Below are 19,469 nucleotides of genomic sequence, written 5' to 3' on the forward strand. Positions count from 1 at the left end.
ATTCTTCTTTACAAAACTGTTCAAGCTCTGTCAAGTTCCTTGGGGAGCATTGATGGACAGTAATCTTCAAGTCATGCCACAAATTTTCGACTGGATTTAGGTTGGGGCTCTGACTGGGCCACTCAAGGACATTTACCTTTTTTTTCCTTAGCCACTCCAGTGTAGCTTTGGCTGTGTGCTTTGGGTCCTTGTCATGCTGAAAGGTGAACTTCCGTCCCAGTTTCAGCTTTCTTGCAGAGGGCAGCAGGTTTTCCTCAAGGACTTCTCTGTACTTTGCTTCATTCATTTTCCCTTCTATCCTGACAAGTGCCTCAGTCCCTGCCGATGAGAAACATCTCCATAACATGATGCTGCCACCACCATGCTTTACAGTAGGGATGGTGTTCTTTGGGTGATACGCTGTGTTGGGTTTGCGCCAAACATAACACTTTGCATTTAGGCCAAGAAGTTCCATTTAGTTTCGTCAGACCACAAAACTTTTTGCCACATGGCTACAGAATCTCCTGAGTGTTTTTTGCATACTTCAAACAGGATTCAAGGTGGGCTTTCTTGAGTAATGGCTTCCTTCTTGCCACCCTACCATACAGGCCAGATTTGTGGAGTGCTTGGGATATTGTTGTCACATGCACACTTTGACCAGTCTTGGCCATAAAAGCCTGTAGCTCTTGCAAAGTTGCCATTGGCCTCTTGGTAGACTCTCTGATCAGTCTCCTTCTTTCTCGGTTTGGAGGGACGGCCTGATCTAGGCAGGGTCTTGGTGGTGCCATACACCTTCCACTTCTTAATAATCGTCTTGACTGTGCTCCAAGGGATATTCAAGGCCTTTGATTTTTTTTCATATCCGTCCCCTGATCTGTGCCTTTCAACAACTTTGTCCCGGAGTTGTTTTGAAAGCGCATTGGTGCTCATGGTTGAGTCTTTGCTTTGAAATGCACTATGTGGATGTGTAGAAACAATTTTAATGCATTTTAATTCCAGGCTATAAGGCAACAAAAGGTGAAATTTTTTAAAGAGGGTGTAGACTTTCTATAGGCACTGTATATGTATATATATATATATATATATATATATATATATATATATATATATATATATATATATATATATATATATATATATATATAGTACTGTGCAAAAGTTTTACCTAGAAGAATTGATGCTGTTTTGAAGGCAAAGGGTGGTCACACCAAATATTGATTTGATGTAGATTTTTCTTCTGTTCACTCACTTTGCATTTTGTTAATTGATAAATATAATCTATTAACATGTCTATTTTTGAAAGCATTCTTACTTTACAGCATTTTTTCACACCTGCCTAAAACTTTTGCACAGTACTGTATGGCCAGTCTCGACATAGAATTACCGGATACGGTTACGCAGCCTGTCTGACTTCCGACAGTCAAATATATTTTTCTGGTGGGATATGTCTTGGTTTCCCCATGACTTACCTGCTTCCGAAGTCGGAAATCGGGCAGATCCTAGTGACATGGACTTATGGCACCATTTTTGTGAAGGGAGTTTGAGGGTGTGCAAGTCTGAGGGTGATGGGTGCCCTTCGAGGAGGGGCCTTCGAAACTGGAGGAAGGGTCCTGGGTCGGGAGGAGGGAGAGATACATGGGACCGAAGTCAGGGAGTCTTCAAAGGCTTCCGCTGCTCAATGATCAGCAGTTCAACCACCTCATCGACAGTTCATTTGGTGGGGCAGAGCCACCGGGTCAGCTGGTCGGTGAGATGTTGCCCCACCACGCGGGGCCTGACTTCAGGGGGGCATTGGTAATCCTTGAACCAGCTGCGATACGTCTCTTCTGTGACGTTCAGATGCTGGAGGATTGCCTGCTTGATCCTGTGTGTATTCTGTGTTTTGTGTTTTAATGTTGTTGAAGTGCTATTATTGTTTCACAGCATGAATAGGGTTAAATGCCCCGTCCAGCTAAAATCTTGAGAATGCGTGGTCGGCAGCTTGGTTGTCGAATGCGTGTATGAGAAATCCTGTGCAGAATGTGGTCGAGGGATAAACTAGGCAATTGATAGCCAGTTAATCCCTCGACCACGATATAAAAACCTGTAGCTTGGGCTCCCGATTGGCACATCTGGTAAAAGCGCTCCGCGTAGAGTGCAGGATGCGCTCTATAGCCTGGACGTCGCCAGTTCGAGTCCAGGCTATTCCACAGCCGACCGTGGATGGGAGCTCCCAGGGGTCGGCGCACAATTGGCCAAGCATTACCTGGGGGTGGAGAGGGTTTAGGTCGGCCAGGGTGTCCTCGGCTCACCGCGCACCAGTGACCCCTGTAGTCTGGCCGGGCGCCTGCGGGCTTGCCTGTAAGCTGCTCGAGAGCTGCGTTGTCCTCCGACACTGTAGCTCTTGGGTGGCTGCATTGTCAGTCCGCAGTGTGAAAAAAAGCGGTCGGCTGACGGCAGACGCTTCGGAGGAAAGCGTGTGTTCGTCTTCGCCCTCCCGAGTCACCGCAGGGGTGGTAGCGGTGAGCTGAGCCTAAAAATAAATGGCCATTCCAAATAGGGAGAAAATAATAAAAATAATTGGCAACGACTAAATTTTTAAAATATATTTTTTTAAAAAACCTGTAGCTTTTGCTGATCAGGGTTGGGTGATCCTGCTTTTGCTGATCGGGGTTGGGTGTTCCCTGGCTTCTCTTCTGCTCTCCTCCGCGTCCCTCTGCTGGTCCAGGGCTTCTACCATGACCGCTATTATGCTGGGGTCCATCCTCCAGTCCGCAGGATCCCACACAGACACCATGTGTCAGGATGTGAGTGGTGTGGGGAAGAATAGAATGTCCAAACAGCCAGTGTATTTCCAAAATGACCGTCTTTTTATTTACAAAGGTGTGGCAGAGTGTCCCGCCTCTATGTATTATTATTTGTATTTTTGTTTGCGGCGCGGGTAAAAGCGCCGCGTCTTTTATTATTATATTTAAAAACCCCGTGAGGATGCATGGCTGATCAGCTACTGATTATTTAACTAGCTGACAGTCATGCATCCTTACCAAACGCGTGCAGACTCTGGCCGAGGGATAATAAGATAATTAACTACTAGTTAATCCCTCGGCCAGAGTATATAAACCTGCAGCTCTCTGCACTCGGGGCTGAGTGTAGAGGAGAGTACGGGAGAGCGGAGAGAGAAAGCAACATTTAAAAAACAATTGCTAAAACGTGCTGGATTACCCAGCACATCACTTACTTGTTTGTTTGTTCATTCGTTTGACCCTCGTGCCCTTTTGTTTTGTGTTTTGTTAAATCTTTTGTTTTGTTTATTAATAAATACGCTGAGTGCCGCAGCATTCAGCTCCACCCGCCCATCCACTGTTTTGGTGTCAGTTACTTCCTGGTCCGTGACGTCATCCATCTCACCACTGCGAGCCAGGCTGCCACAAAAGGCTACCTCCACTGCCAACAATGGTATTGGGGGGGGGGGGGGGGACGACAGACGGTGGGTTGCGGTCCCAAACCAACAAAAAGGTTCTCAAATAATAAACAATAATCACACTGCACATTCATCAGGTGCTCCAAGGGAAGTCCAAGTGCTGTGCTGTGGCAGTGTAGATGCTCCGGGGGTCGTGTTGGCTCAGTAGCTTCAGGTCCCGGATCCGTAAAAGTTTGCCAATACAACAAAAACAAACACATGCAGCAGCCCAGCTTCTTTATGTTTCAGCGCAAGGGGCCACACTCACGTAGCTGCGTACCCTTTGCACTGCTAAAATCCTCCCCGTGATCAGTGCAGTGCCTCACTCTATCCAATCGCTGCACACAACACAGCTGATCACAACAGAGTCGATCACCAGTCTTAAAGCTACACCTTTTCCCCAAGATGGCCGACTTCCGGTTCCATCCTACCATCGAGTTGTTCCACTGTAGTATGCTGCAAGAGGAATGCCGCAGAGAATGCAGAGCTGTCTGCCCGAAAATGGGAGGGGAGGAGCTGCCGTTTCCAGAAGCGAGCAAAGAAGCTGTTACCAGAGAGGGAGGAGACGCTGTCGTCTCCAGAGCCAAAGTGGGAGGAACTGCTGTGCCAAGAGCCAGAGAATGAGGAACTGCCTACCTGACAGCCAAAGAGGGAGGAACTACTGTTGTCTCCAGAGCCAAAGAGAAAGGAGACGCTGCCGTCTCCGGTGCCAAAGGGGGAGGAGCCGCTGTAGTCTCCAGTGCCAAAGGGGGAGGAGCCGCTGTAGTCTCCAGTGCCAAAGGGGGAGGAGCCTCTGTAGTCTCCAGTGTTGGTGGTGCCACAGCCATGCCACCCTCATCAGACGTTACACCTGCTGCTGAAGGGAGCATGGCGAAAGCCAGCCACATGTCTGGACCTCTGGTCACTGGGCTTGACTTCCAGGTCGCTGCACCACCAGGCACAGTCGGTCGCCTGGTCTCCTGCTCCGCTCCCCCTGGTGGCACAGTCGCTGTTGCTGCACCTGTACGGTCGTCCGGGTCCCCTGCTGACAGTTATTTGTCCCGTGATGGAGGCACCAGAGCCTGGGACGATCTGCCCTCCAACCCACACACAGCTCTTTGTCTCTCTCCTGCCAGTAACCAGCCTTGCCAGTGAAGTTAGCCTTTCACACAGTGTTTTAACAATACTGTTCTACAGTACAAATATTTTATTGGCATTTACAGTTGATGTTTGTGTCTTAACAACTGTAACAAGTACATTTTTTATTTTATATAGCACCTTTCATAGTGGACCACCATCACAAAGCGCTTTACAGAGGTAGGCTATGAACTGTGCATTATATGCAGTCACTTACAATAGGACATTGATTTAACATCTCATCCGCAGGATAGAGCACAAGGAGGTTAAATGACTTGCTCAGGGTCACACAGTGAGTCAGGCAGTGTCAGAGGTGGGATTTGAACGGATGACATTCTGGTTACAAGCCCTGGACTTTCACCACTGGACCACACTGCCTCCTATATCTTAAAAAAGTAAGATATGCCTTTAAATTTATTTGAAATACTAAAACAACTTTTATGTACATTGTTCCTATGCTGTATGGATCTGTAATTAATGAATCTCTACACCTCCTACTTAAAATGTTCTATTTTAACAACATGGTTTTACTTTAGTAGCATTCCTCTTCTAGCCACACCACTACCATCCCTTTTCTCTGTGCAGCGTATTGCAGGAGAGTCAGAGATGGAACATGGTGGATAGTAACTAAGACAGCAGTATTAAGTAGCATGTTAACATTTATCTATGTTATCATCATTTATAAATATCAATTATAAAAATATATATTTTCACATTTGGTGATGTAGACACAAACTGCAGAATTTAGGGGTTATATTTTGTCTGACGAAAAATACAGAATTCTTAACAGACTGCATTAGTACCCGTGGAATCTTGGAGAAACAATTGTATTCACCCTCTCCTAAAACTACTGCTGCATAAAAAAACGAAATATGTTTTATGGGCCATTGTGTTAAAGTGGTTAGCAGTGCACAGGTGCAGGAGTGATGTAGTGATCAATAACTGGCAGACAATGATAATCCAGGTGCAAGGGTATTTTATTTATAATCCAAAGTCTGATGACAAATGGTAAATAATAAAGAATGGTAGTACACAAGGCTGTGTACTACACAGTTTAACCCTGGGGTTCAGTCCCAAAACAATAAACACAGTCTTTAATACACCCACAATATACAAACATGGTCACTAGTCCAAAATGAGTGCTGTAGTGCTCATGGTGCAAATACAATTTATCATGAAACAAAGTGCAGTGTTGTTTTGTGTTGTCCTGTAGTGACAGCTCCGGATCATGTTAGCCATCTAAATAACAAACAAGTACAATTAGACACGACGAAAACAAACAAAACACTCACGATTCACAATACGGTACTCCTTCCGGTTAGCGTTAACCATAACAAAGGAACAGATCACTTCGCTACGTCCCCTTTTATACCGTCAATCATGACCCCTTGGTTAACAATTGCAACTGCTCCTCCAATCCGCGGCTGCCACATCGCTTCCCTTTCAGGTCGATGATTTAGTGTACCGTAGCTCCACCCCCTTTCTCGATGGCCGACTTCCGCTTAATCCTGGGAATTAATTGTCTGGCCATCCAGTCCAGGGCACTCTGTTCCCTTTACACAACGCCCCCACAGATCGGGAGGGAGATTTATCACCAAGAATCATTCTGTCTCTGTGTGGCAAAGTGCCCCGCCCCTGTGTGCATTTGTGTGTTGCGTGTGTATGTTAATGTTGGTGTATAGATTGGTACACGGGATATAAACGGGTCTGTGTTTCACGTGTGTTTAAAAAGTGTAGATTTGTATTTAGGCACGAGGAGAGCACAAATCACTTCACGTGCTGGTTAAATGTAATATGTGAGCACGGGGTTGCACAGAATTAATTCACGTGCTGGGATTCAAGTGAATAATTAATTAGTAATTGAGTCCCAGCACAACAGTATATATAGAGACACGTAGCATGCAGTCGGGGTTAGGTGTTCGGGAGTGGAGAACGGGTGAGAGAGAGAGGAGTAATTGAAAGTAAGATCGTAAATATAATAGTTGTTTGTCTCCGTGCACCGTTTGTTAAGTGTTTAGTCCGTTTTGTTTATATGTTTCTTTTGGCTACCAGTGCCGTGTCCTGTTTTGTGCTGTTTACAACCCTTTTATTTGTTAAATAAACGCTGAGTGCAGCCATTGCACTCAGCTCATCATCACCACCGTCTCTGTCTGTGTATTCCTTTTCTGGTCTGACGCCACCCACTCTGGCCGTCTTTGTGACACTCTGTCACAGCCATTTAACTGCACGAGGCAGGTCTTACCAGACTTCATTTGACCCCAATGCTTAATTAAAGGAGACTTTCAAAAGTTTGTAAATGATAACCCCAGTGATAATCAACAAATCATTATGTAGCATTGATTTTGGCATTTTCAAGGGGTCATTATGCCTATATCATTATTAAATAATCATGCTCTCGTGATTTCCGAAATTATGCTGATTTACAAAATAATGTTCATATCTTAATGAGAAGTGCTTCATGTGACTATTTAGTTTGTTTCTGTGGGAATTTAATCTGTGTTGTCATAATTTATCATGAGTTAATTTGCACTTGGAAAAGGAGGGTTTTAATTAATTTAATTATAGACCTTGAAACAGAAATTTAACAGACCGCGGCTGCGACACCGATGATACATAGACTACCTAGATAATTCAATATTTGTAGTTATGAAAATATTTTAGAGTTTTATATACTTATGGTTATGAATCAGATTTGTTCACTTGTTTTAACAATGTGTAACTTTAAGCCCGGAACACACTGCCCAATGACATCGCAGGAAGGGATGCATGGATGCATAAAGTACAGTGGCAATGGGGCGAATCAACAGGCAAAAAGATAATTACGGCTATGGCAGTAATAAATATCTACAGTTTTGGCTAGAACTTAATGCGACGTGATCATGAAAACCACATATGACTGGAGACATGCATGTATTCTCTCTCTCTATTACACACGCGCACACACACACACACACACACACACACACACACGGTATTCCATTGGTTTGTATATAATGTCTGTGCCGATATTTTTTGAAAACAAGACCCACGTTGTACTTTTTAACTATTAGACTAAATATTTACAGTATACTTAAAAACTGCTGCTGTAATCATGATTCATTTATTATTAATAGCGTTATCATTAAATTATACTTAAATTATACCAAATCATGTTTTTTATTTACAATAAATAATAAACAAATCATGCAGCATGGTCCTAATACCAGTTGTTAAGTATTCTGTAAACATTTTGTCTAATAGTTAAAAAGTGTAATATGTGTGATTAGAGGAATTTACCGAACAATTAACTATAAACAAATTGTGTATTGGGTAGGGAGTTCTATTGTAATTTTAAAAGCTTAATAAATATATAATGAAGTGTATGTAATAACTAACAACTACAAACACCAATGGCACTTGAAACGTATGTATTTATATACAGCCTACAATCGTACATACTCAAATACATACAAAAGTAGATGTCAACATAAGAAAAAAAATTCCAGCCAATATAAATAGATGGCTTACCCCCCAGCCCCATCCAAAAAATAAATGTAAAAATGTTTTGCTGTCCGATTTTTATCCACACACTAGATAATCATAAATCAGCATTGTATCTGTGAAGTTATCTAAATAAATGTACATTCTGCATGACAAAATGCACAATTTTAAATGAAGTTTACAAATTACACACAACATGGATATTCCCATTATTTTGTATTTAATGTCCATTTGGCTGCTGCTCGCAGGTGAGAATGCCATCTCGCTGTACGCTAGTAGCTTCCATAACAGTGAATTCTGCTTTTTGCAAATATTTCTAATTACACTAAAGAAGTTCTTGCTATTTTCTAATCAATTCCTGCGCAGTTACAATGGTATTGCAATAAGACCATGTGTCTTACAGAAAACTATTAGTAATTTAAGATTTCTAAATGCTTTACTATAGTTTATAACTAACTCTAGAATTCCTTATTAATAAATACATATCAAATATAAATGTCCAGAACGTGTGGTTTCCTCATTATCGGAATCGTTAAACTGTTCTGCCGGGTACATTTTTCAAACAAGCCAGTAAGGTTTTTCTGTGGTTAGACTAGCTGTATATGAATCCACAAGCTGAGGTTTCACTGCCTTTAAATACACCACAACTCACATGTCTCAAGAGATTAGCGTGCAGTTTATTCATTTCAAATTCCAGGTTTCAATTGTCTAAACCAAATAACCAGAGTTTTCTTGAAATTAGGTTTTACGGGTGGTTTTACTATCAATTCAAAGCACAGACTGGAACTGTGAGTCATATAAGGACAAGCTTGTTTCAGTCTTGTTGCTTTCTGATACAGTACTGTATGTACCTACGGTAGCCCATTGAGATAATGGTTTGAAATGTTGATATCCTGAGATAATTTATTATTATTATTATTATTATTATTATTTATTTCTTAGCAGACGCCCTTATCCAGGGCGACTTACAATTGTTACAAGATATCACATTCTTTTTTACATACAATTACCCATTTATACAGTTGGGTTTTTACTGGAGCAATCTAGGTAAAGTACCTTGCTCAAGGGTACAGCAGCAGTGTCCCCTACCAGGGACTGAACCCACGACCCTCCAGTCAAGAGTCCAGAGACCTAACCACTACTCCACACTGCTGCCCTAGTGAGCTCATGATCTAGAAATAACGGTTTGAATAATGTTATATCCTGAGATCATTTATCTTGTAATCTCGAAATAACACATTTCTAGCATGTTTTCCCATTTTTTAAAATACATTTTCAATTGATTTTCATTAATGTTTGTCTACACTTTGAAATGAATTCACTGGTGTTTTGTTTCTCTATGTGCAGTATACTTTTCCCTTCCTAGTCAGTGCTGGTTAGTTGTGGGCTTATTACCTTGCCTGAATGGCAACATGAAAACACTGTAGCTGTATGTGACAGAGTGGACCTGTCTTTTTTTAAAATGTGCAAGCAGGATACAGCACAGACAATTATCTTGAACCCTATTTCATCTTTCTTCTTTCAGCTATCAGGCAGTCTGACATAAACCAAGACCTGTATACATGGGTGTTGTTAAAACATCAAGCAAGTGGTGCTGAAGCTCCACAAGTAAGTTCAGTCTGAGGTCACTACTCATGACATTGAACCAGGGATGTGTACAGGATCCAGGCTTGTTCTTCCTTGACGTGAGCTGAAAGGGCACCCCTCTTTTTGTAAGACTTGTGTAAGCAGTGGCGCTGAAACCCCTGTATATAACAGAAGCCATGCATTTGGTTGCTATCATGTTAAAACATGTTAATAAAACGATGCCAGCATCAACACCTTGTCATGTATTTCAGTAAAAAAATGCTTTAACCATAGTCCTTGCAACAGTTTACAACATGCTTACCATAAAATGTTTAGAGCAAACAAAAAATTGTGTATAATGCTATGATCCACTTATACAGCAATTTAGAAATGTTTACTTGTAAAAACAGATTGAACAGTTTAATTTCGACGTGTTGAATAAACATCGCAGAGAGGTGTTTAAATCTCACCTGCTCTTGTTGACAATACCTTCCTTTCTGACTCACACTCACTTCAAGAGAAAAACAGACTATCCTACTGTATACTGCGTGAAGAACAGCAGGGGTTTCAAAGGTGGGGGAGCAATATCTGCAAGCACAGAGAGTCTGTCTGCTGTAAGCAGCAAAATGCTACATTCCCACCAGGCAATGATGTGAAACCTTAGCCTTTTAGAAGACAACATTCATTATGACTGACGTTCCTTAACAGTCAAAATATACTGAATCCACAGCAAGCAATAATGATGTGTTTTAGTCACCCCAGGGTTCCCAATCCCCTGCAGTTATCAATATGTTTATTGTTCCATAGAAACTAGCTAAAGTACTACAAAACCTATGATTTCACAATTAATATAAATCCCTGAAATGTGCTAATTCCTGAGAACTATTTTCCTATGTAAGGGCAAATTCCAGGAATGCATGATTTATTTTTTCTACACAGCTACAAACCTCTCAAACCTCCTAAAGCTGTCTCTCCTGGAAAGTCAGCCTGTTTTTGTAGAAAAGGGTCTTATGATGTAATGAGACTGTGTGTTGTAGTTGGTTTTAACAGTGTAAAGAGAAGAGTGTGAGATATATCGAGGGAGCCTCGTTCTCTAAAGGAAGTATTTTGTTATATGATGCACAGGAAGGAGTGGGGGGAGGGCAGAGTGGGAAGCTCAAAGCAGATAGCCAAGGTTTAAAATTGCCTGAGAGAGTGTGAATGGCGTATGCTGGGTAAATGGATGAACTCTGATCCTGAGGGAAGAGTACTCAGAGCCAGCAACACCACTTCCAGTGGCACCTATTTCCTCGGAAGCAACCCATTCCAGTATTGACAAGGCCCATCTGTTTGGCAAACAGTTTGTCATTTCTGGTAATCAGAAATCACACACCTAGCATTTCTTGTAAAAAAAAAAAAAAAAAAAAAGGTTTCACTTTCTATTCATATCCTCTGCATTTTTTTTTTTACTCTGTAGACCAGTAAAGCTGTAGCTTAGTCATAGGTATTACTTGCATAATATCATGTACAAATTACTGTACATGCCTGCACTATTAATTTGTATATTTATTTACTGTAAACCCCTCATATCTTGTGGGTTTTTTTTGTGGGTCTTTTTTCAGTCATAGATGTATTAATGAAGGACAAACAGTAGTAGAAACGGGAACGCTGCATATGAATGTGGATTTGAAGAGGTTAATTTGTGAACAAGAGTTACATCTAGTGGGAATGGGGACCATGTAATTATGGGTACAGGTGAAGTTTACCTTTCTTATTATCCTTCTTATATAAAATTATTTTGATTTCACTTTGCTGGTTTCCTTGTAGTGTCAATCCTCTGCAAAGTTCTATATCCTCTGCAAAGTAACTGCATCCTAAGCCTTGGTTACTCCTTAAAGATACTGACATACCTATAGCAAGCATCCCAAGTGAACATTGTGAAATTGAGACTTGAGAGCTTTATGGTGTTTTTTTTGTAGTTTCCTAGTAATGTTATACAGGAATTGCAGTACTGTTTTAACAGGTTAAATCCCTGGGAGGATTTTTCTTTTTTTTCTACCGGGGAGATATTGTGATAATCATGTAAAACAGCAATTATGACTTCAATTGTTTCCCAAAAGCCTATGGCTTTTCAAACTACATTGTAGATCAGATTTTGCTACAGTTCATGACTGGAAAATTGCTCCTCTGTAGGCCTGTAATATTTTGTCCAAGCACTGAAGCCTTACTTATGTACTTTGGCCTACCAAACAAACTATAAAAAAAAACCCAAAGATTGTCACTAGTAAGTTGTTGAACAAATCATTACTATAGCGGGGACGGCAGAGAAAACGTGCCTATTCAGGTCTAAAATTCTCAACTGCGTTTAAAAAGCAAGCAGCAGGTTGTTTGAAACGAGGTTGCTGTGCTAGATTTAACTTGGCTAAAACCGGCAGGCATACTTTTTTTTTTTTTTTTTTGTCGACGCTGACATAAGTTTGTTTTAAAGCTGTTGTTTTTTTTACGTTCTGTTTAGCAGCCTCTGTAGTAGCCTTTCCTGATTTTGAAGTTAAATATCGACTGATCATATTTACATTACAAAAATGTGCAAAACAATTTACTGGCATCTGCATCTCAGACAAAATATACTTATCTTTTTTTTTTTTTTTTTTTTGCTTTGTTGTCCATTTTTGGTATTTTACCTCCAATGCTGAAAACTATTTAGTACCTAATCAAAATAACAATGCGGCACTAACTCACCTCCTACAGTACAAGAGTGCGTTCAATAGTGCGCTCTCTCGGGGCGCCCCGTAACATTTGTTAGCAGTTATTGAACAGTCTGTTTGGAGCGAGCAGTTTCAAAATGGCAAGCAAGATAGCGATGTTTCTTCATGTGTTTATGGAGGATTTTACAGAAATTCAGCTGTACAATGATTCTATTGCAATAGCTTTGAGAGCAAAAAACATGGTAGTAGTGGTAATAAACGAGAATAGTAGTGAGGGCCTAAGGATCGGCAATTATGTTCCTTGATACAGCAATGTCTCCTTTAAATCACATTTTTGAATGGAAAAGTCAACATTCAAGGTAATGAATCCCTTGTTTCCATTCAGGCAAATAGTCACCTTGTGCAGCCATTGAGGATTTCACAGACATCTTTAGTATGCAAAACAAGAAAATAAATCACATCACCACGTGTATATTGCCTATTATGTTAAAAAATACTTCTCCCACTTCCTTGACTACAGTTACTTTCTCACTGGGTACAGCAACAGCACTGCCAGTGTCATGTCAAATTACACCCACACACTCCTCTATAAATGTATATACATGTTATTAATATACATGTTAAAACAACGACTCTATCAATTGTGTGTAAAAATAGATCAATTGAATCAAAATGTATTCTTGGCTGTTTTTTTCAATACAATATTACAAATAATATCTGAGCTATGCATACCTATTTCAAGCATAGTATATCTACACACATGCATGGTTTAATTACTATATAGGGGTTTTAATCGTGACATCTTCTATTGATCAATTAATTGTCTGATATATGTTCAATTCATTTTTATTTTGTTAATGCAGCAGAATTTATTGTTATTATTTATTTCTTAGCAGACACCCTTATCCAGGGCGACTGACATTTGTTACAAGATATCACATTATTTTAACATACAATTACCCATTTATACAGTTGGGTTTTTACTGGAGCAATCTAGGTAAAGTACCTTGCTCAAGAGTACAGCAGCAGTGTCCCCCCCTGGGATTGAACCCATGACCCTCAGGTCAACAGTCCAGAGCCCTAACCACTGCTCCACACTGCTGAGATGAATCCTTGGATTGACACAGGATATCATACTAGTACACAATCGTGACTAAAAATCAACAGCCACAATGAGATTTTAAATTAAGACATATGCCATTTGTATATATGTAGATAGGCAGAGATGTTCCTTATTCTAGTATAACTTTTTAGTTGTCTTTACTCCACATTGCAAAAAAAACTGCATCAATATCTTTCATCGAAATTGCAAAAATGTTCCTTTAAGACGTGTATTCAAAAGGCTGTTTTAAGCGAGTTATTAATTTATTTATTTTTAAATGTAATTACTGATATATTTTTGTACCGTAAAGTACTGAGACTTTTTTTTTGATGTTGCACACTGCATGAGTCAGATTTGTCAAGTTATAAATTGTCCATGTTTCTTTTCTACTACTATACAGTCACTTAAAAATATTATAGTACTAGTTTTAAAAAGCTACAGTTACAACAAAAAATATTACTTACCACACGTGTTGATCCATATTTGGACAAATGTATTTGCAACCATCGCACTACTGGAGGTCAGCCATGTTTTAACCTCCAGCGAGGTCTCATCTTGACTCGCTAGCGTTACCAAGCGCTTGCGAAGTGCTCATCGTTCAGTAGGAAAAGCCAAGTACCGCCTCGGGGCGCTCTGCCTATTGAACACACTCCTGCTCAAAGAAATCATGTGAACAGTAAACAAGAAAGTTAAACGCTTTGAAGGTTTTTTTTATGTTATTTGTCTAAGGACTTTATTTATTTATGTATTTATTTATTTACACACATTGCACGCAGGAAAAACCCTATCTACAGTATTAAGATAACTTATGTAGTTTGCGTAGCTTGTGGTGTGCAGTAGTTTATTTAACTTAGGTTTCTTTTTTCTCTCCATACTTGCCCGGTATGGATTGTCCCCTAAAGAGTTGAATTTCGCTGTGACCCCTCAATTTTACAATTTCCGTGAAATCATGAATTTAGACCCCTAGTTATAAGGCTGTACGGTCATGGCTCCCATTTGTCCCATAATGCCATTATGCCATTACACTAACATTAGTATTCTCGTTATAAGGCGGAACACAAATAGCACGGTCTATGGTTCCCGACTACAGCATTATAAAGGGGGAGCACTGTTTATATTCAAAATAATGATCTTTGGTAGGCTTTGCATTGCTATCAATTGTTTTCTTAACATGTTATTATAACTATAAAAATGGCCTTGTCTTTCTCTTCACAATATTGTAGCGACCTCGGTTAACGCAGGCAGGCGTATCACACAGGGCGAGGTAATCCACACACAGGCGGAGAGTGGGCGTGAACCTGGGACCTCTTGCACTAAACCACAGCACCAATACCGCTGTACAAAAGAGCCGGTATTACAGACTAATTACACTATGTAACACAATTTTTGTTCCTGGGTAGTAAGTGTTATTTCCTAATTGCTTATGCCTCAAAAGTATAGAAAATGGCTATTATTCCCCACAAACTTTGCTTTTGTGACCAGGACAGTGATATTTTGAAATTTACCTATTTCCAATGAGAAAACGGGCGAATTTGTGTCTTTTCGTTCACATAAAGTCAGAAAAAAACAACATATGAATCCATATTAACATGTATTTATACTAAAGTAATACAAAAATGACTACAAAAGATTTAGAAGTGAGTAGTTTTTCGAGATTTACGATTATACTGTAAATCACTTTCACGAATCAGCCCCCAAATGTAGTCTCCCATCATGTTCTTGTTATACTGTCCTTGGTAGCGGCGTTCAAAGTCCAGTATATCCTGGTGGAAGCGCTTGCCTTGCTCCTCGGAGTATGCTCCCATGTTCTCCTTGAATTTATCAAGATGAGCATCAAGGATATGGACTTTGAGGGACCTCCTACAGCCCATTGTGCCGTAGTTCTTCACCAGAGTCTCAACCAGCGCCACATAGTTTTCGGCCTTGTGATTGCCCAGGAAGCCCCGAACCACTGCGACAAAGCTGTTCCAAGCCGCTTTCTCCTTACTAGTGAGCTTCTTGGGGAATTCATTGCACTCCAGGATCTTCTTTATCTGTGGTCCGACGAAGACATCGGCTTTGACCTTTGCCTCAGACAGCTTAGGGAAGGTCTTGAAGGTACTTGAAGGCTGCCTACTCCTTTTCTAGAGCTCTGACAAATTGTTTCATAAGGCCCAATTTGATGTGCAGTGGTGGCATCAGCACCTTCCGGGGGTCCACCAGTGGCTCTCACTTGACGTTGTTCCTCCCCACAGAGAACTCGGTCCGCTGTGGCCAGTCCCGCCTGTGGTAGTGCGCCTTGGTGTCCCTGCTGTCCCAAAGGCAAAGATAGCAGGGAAACTTGGTAAAACCGCCTTGGAGACCCATCAGGAATGCCACCATTTTGAAGTCTCCTATGACCTTGATGCCATCTCAGAAAAATGCAGATGTGTATCCACTTAGGCAGCTGGAACTAAACTGAACTGGTGGGCTTAAGGCCCCTGTATTTATACTACTATTTATATTACTGGAAAGTTCTAGAAAGTTCTAGAAGTTACTCCAAGTTTACTCAGCACTGAATCTATCTGGAATGTTCTGGAAAATAGGTAAATTTCAAAATATCACTGCCCTGGTCACAAAAGCAAAGTTTGTGGGGAATAATAGCCATTTTCTATACTTTTGAGGCATAAGCAATTAGGAAATAACACTTACTACCCAGGATCAAAAAAAAAAAAAAATTGTTACACGGTGTTATCACCCCAAGCTAATTCTTACCCCGGGTGAGTTCTGTCCTAAACTAATCCTCACCCTGTCAGGCGATATTTCCCACATCCCAATGTCACCTTACAATAATTGATTTTGAGTTTCAGTGTTTTAAAATAAAATATCAAACAGAACGAAATTTCAATGTACCATTTGTAATTCAGTAATATGAGAGAATTGGTCAGGGGTCTGAATACTTTTGCAAGGCATATATATATATATATATATATATATATATATATATATATATATATATATATATATATATATATATATATATATATATATATATATATATGCATTTAAAATATATGTTATATATAATTCCTAACTCACGGAAAGCACTCTGCATATTCCATGCAAAAACAGACACATCCAAGAAGACTGCAAGTTCATTGATACAGAGGATATAAAAGGGATATCATATTCCAATGGAAATACGCAATAAAAAGTTTAATACTGCCCAGTGACACACACATACAAACGTGAATCTCACTCCGTGACTAAAATTAAGTATACTAAATAAATGTAATAAAAATAATGAATCTTAATTTAATTAACGTAACAAAAAGGTTAAATCACACTAAGGACACATATCCTCTTGTCTTTCTGATTGCTAAAGTCTCAAAAGAAAAAAAAACACCTTCAAGACCTGGGGGTGAGAATTATCTGACAGGTTGAGGATCACTCTAGGACAACTCACCCGGGATGAGAATTAGCGTGTAACAGAGGGTCGTTTGCAGGACCCCATATCGGTTTTATGTCTTTGTGTGTGATTACGTCACCTACCAGCCCTGCTGCCTTCCCCCGTGCACGCTACACTCTCCCCTGCCAGCCTCAAATCCGCCCCGGGGTTTCTCACCAAGCTACAGTCCGACGAGTGCGTGCGGGGATAGCTGCGTCGACTTCTGACACCAGGGGGTCCCGGGTTCGCGCCCGCTCTCTGCCTGTTTGTGGATTGTCTCGCCCTCTGTGATGCACCTGCTTGCGTTAACCTATATTAAATTATTTTAAATGTAAAAAGAAAAAAATTATATAATGCTCGACTCCTAATTGCATGACCAGACCCCACGGGTACTAATGTTTACTTTACAGAAGTGTCATCCTTACAAATCATGAGCTTTATCAAGTGCCCTTTGTAACGCATTTTACCGATACATATATTTTATTATTAATTGGAATGTGAAACTGCAGTAGTATAATGTATTATATTAATAAAGTACACACAGGCTACGGTAAAGTTGGTTTTGGCCACACACTTTACAGTACTTTACGGGGAAGTGCTTGAGGTCGTGCTTGTCCTCAAAGTGCTTTACTGGAACTTTGGTGGTTTTCTTTCCTCGTTGGACTTACTCAGGGCAATGCAATTTATAATACCTGCTTTCCTGCTTGGCTCGATGTCAAAAGGACTGGAGCTTGGCAGACAATTGACGTTTACAGACTTTATGAATTTAAATCGTGTCCAAAAAATTGCGACTTGTTGTCATACGTAATCAAGAAAAAAAATATTTTTTTAACCACGTTGTTACAAACCATTTTTATTTATCCAGTTTTGTTAGTGTACTTTTGCTTTCTTATTACAAACTTCATATGGTAGTGTATCAATGTATTAGAACTCGTGCTCCAAAAAACAGATGGTAACAATTCTAATCTTTCCATCAGAAAGAGTTTCTAAAACTTTGAAAACGTTTACAACAGATGTGTATCTATATTTACCGACCCCTAACGATACCTGGATCCAGTAATCTGCAGAATACAAAGGAAGGCATCTTGAATAAGCAGCTGCAGATGTGTAGCACTTTTGGTGACTGGTTCATTTAATACAGGGCATTTGTGTTTTATTTTCAGAACGCCTTGTGCAAAACGAACTGATACGGAAGGAAAACGAACCTGAAAGCAAAAACGCTGCCACTGCAACGGTTTCCTTTTGAGTAATATAGAGATCTAATATAGGCTAACATTCCAAATTATTTTTCATCTGATCGTTTACTGGGACAAGCACCAATAGAGAAGGTAAGGGCAATGCATTCACTAAATACGGTTTAAATAACAATTGTGTGGGCTATATGGATAACTAATATAATAATAATACCATTAATTACATGCTAACAGCAGAACTGAAGATAAGATGCAACAATGACTAAGGAGATAAAAAGTATATATTTTGCATAATTGTACAGGTTTTCCTGTACGTACTTTTTCTTATGTTCTGTATCATTAACGTTTAAGTGTTATTGTTTGGTATAGACTTTAACACGTGGTATAGTTATTTGACATTTTATATGCCACATTAAAAATAGTAAAATGTAGGGATAATATCTTTTTTCATGATTTGTATTTTCTGTTGAAAAAAAAAATCACAGGTCATTATCGGCATCTCTCTCTCTCTGTCTCTCTCTATGTGTGTGTGTGTGTGTGTGTGTGTGTGTGTGTGTGTGTATATATATATATATATATATGTGTGTGTGTGTATATATATATATATATATATATATATATATATATATATATATATATATATATATATATATATACATATATATATATGTACAACAGTCGTTTTTTTTTAAAAAAAAAAAAACTAAATTAGACAAAGTAGACAATTTGTGTATCAAATTGTCAGATGTTGTCAAATGATACTGTAGCGCGCCTGCTGCTGCCGTCTTCAGGACTGAGAAGGAACTGTTGCAGCGGCGTCCCAGAATGCCATGCGGTTGAGCAAACCGCACTATCCTTGTTGTTGTTGTTGTTGTTGTTGTTTATTTACTGAGAGTTATTGAATGTGTTTATTTGGTTACCTTTCACGTTCCTGTTGCCTGCTGTGTCCCCGTGTCTCCCCTACTGTGTGTTTCGCAGCTGTTGCTGTGGCCACCCTCACCTGGTTGTCTGTTCAGGGGTGGCCTCCCCCTCTCGCTTGTGTTTCTGTCTGGGTCTCGCACTTGTTAGTGGTAAGAATTCTGCCTATTGCCTCTGCAGTTTTTATTGTTCTGTTTTATATTCACCTTTGAACCTTTCTAAGAGAGCACTTGCTGGCCCTCACAAGCACTGGTTTTTTATAGATGGTTCTTTTTCCAGTCACTTTTAAAGCAGCACAGGTTTTATCATGTTGATTTTAATCTGTGTCGTTTTAACCATGTACAAAGCACGATTGTTTTGGTGTTTTTAAATGTATTTTAAATGCTTTTAAAATAAAATGTATGTCTGTATGCATGAATGTCATCTTTAAAAGAAATGTAATGAATGAAAAAAAGAATGGGTGTAAATTGTAAATATGTAAAATCTCAATAAAAGAGTATTGCCTCTGCTTGAACCACGGCAACGCATTGGGCGCTACATTACTTTGCTGCTGGTTTTCAATTTTGTTTAAATACGCTGAAATTCT

General features: G+C 39.9%; 1 protein-coding gene across 4 annotated transcripts in view; it reads left to right on the plus strand.

The window, feature by feature from the left end:
• The first annotated feature begins 17,669 nt into the window (after window positions 1–17,669).
• LOC117408826 (programmed cell death 1 ligand 1-like) overlaps window positions 17,670–19,469 on the plus strand; it is a 35,290-nt gene continuing 33,490 nt past the window's right edge. For all 4 annotated transcript variants that reach the window (XM_034014163.3, XM_034014160.3, XM_034014159.3 and 1 more), the window contains exon 1: window positions 17,670–18,100. The gene's annotated coding sequence lies outside the window, so the exon portion shown is untranslated. The remainder of the gene's footprint in view (window positions 18,101–19,469) is intronic.

The sequence above is a fragment of the Acipenser ruthenus genome, chromosome 2 (genome assembly GCF_902713425.1).
Source record: "Acipenser ruthenus chromosome 2, fAciRut3.2 maternal haplotype, whole genome shotgun sequence".
Lineage (NCBI taxonomy): Eukaryota > Metazoa > Chordata > Actinopteri > Acipenseriformes > Acipenseridae > Acipenser > Acipenser ruthenus.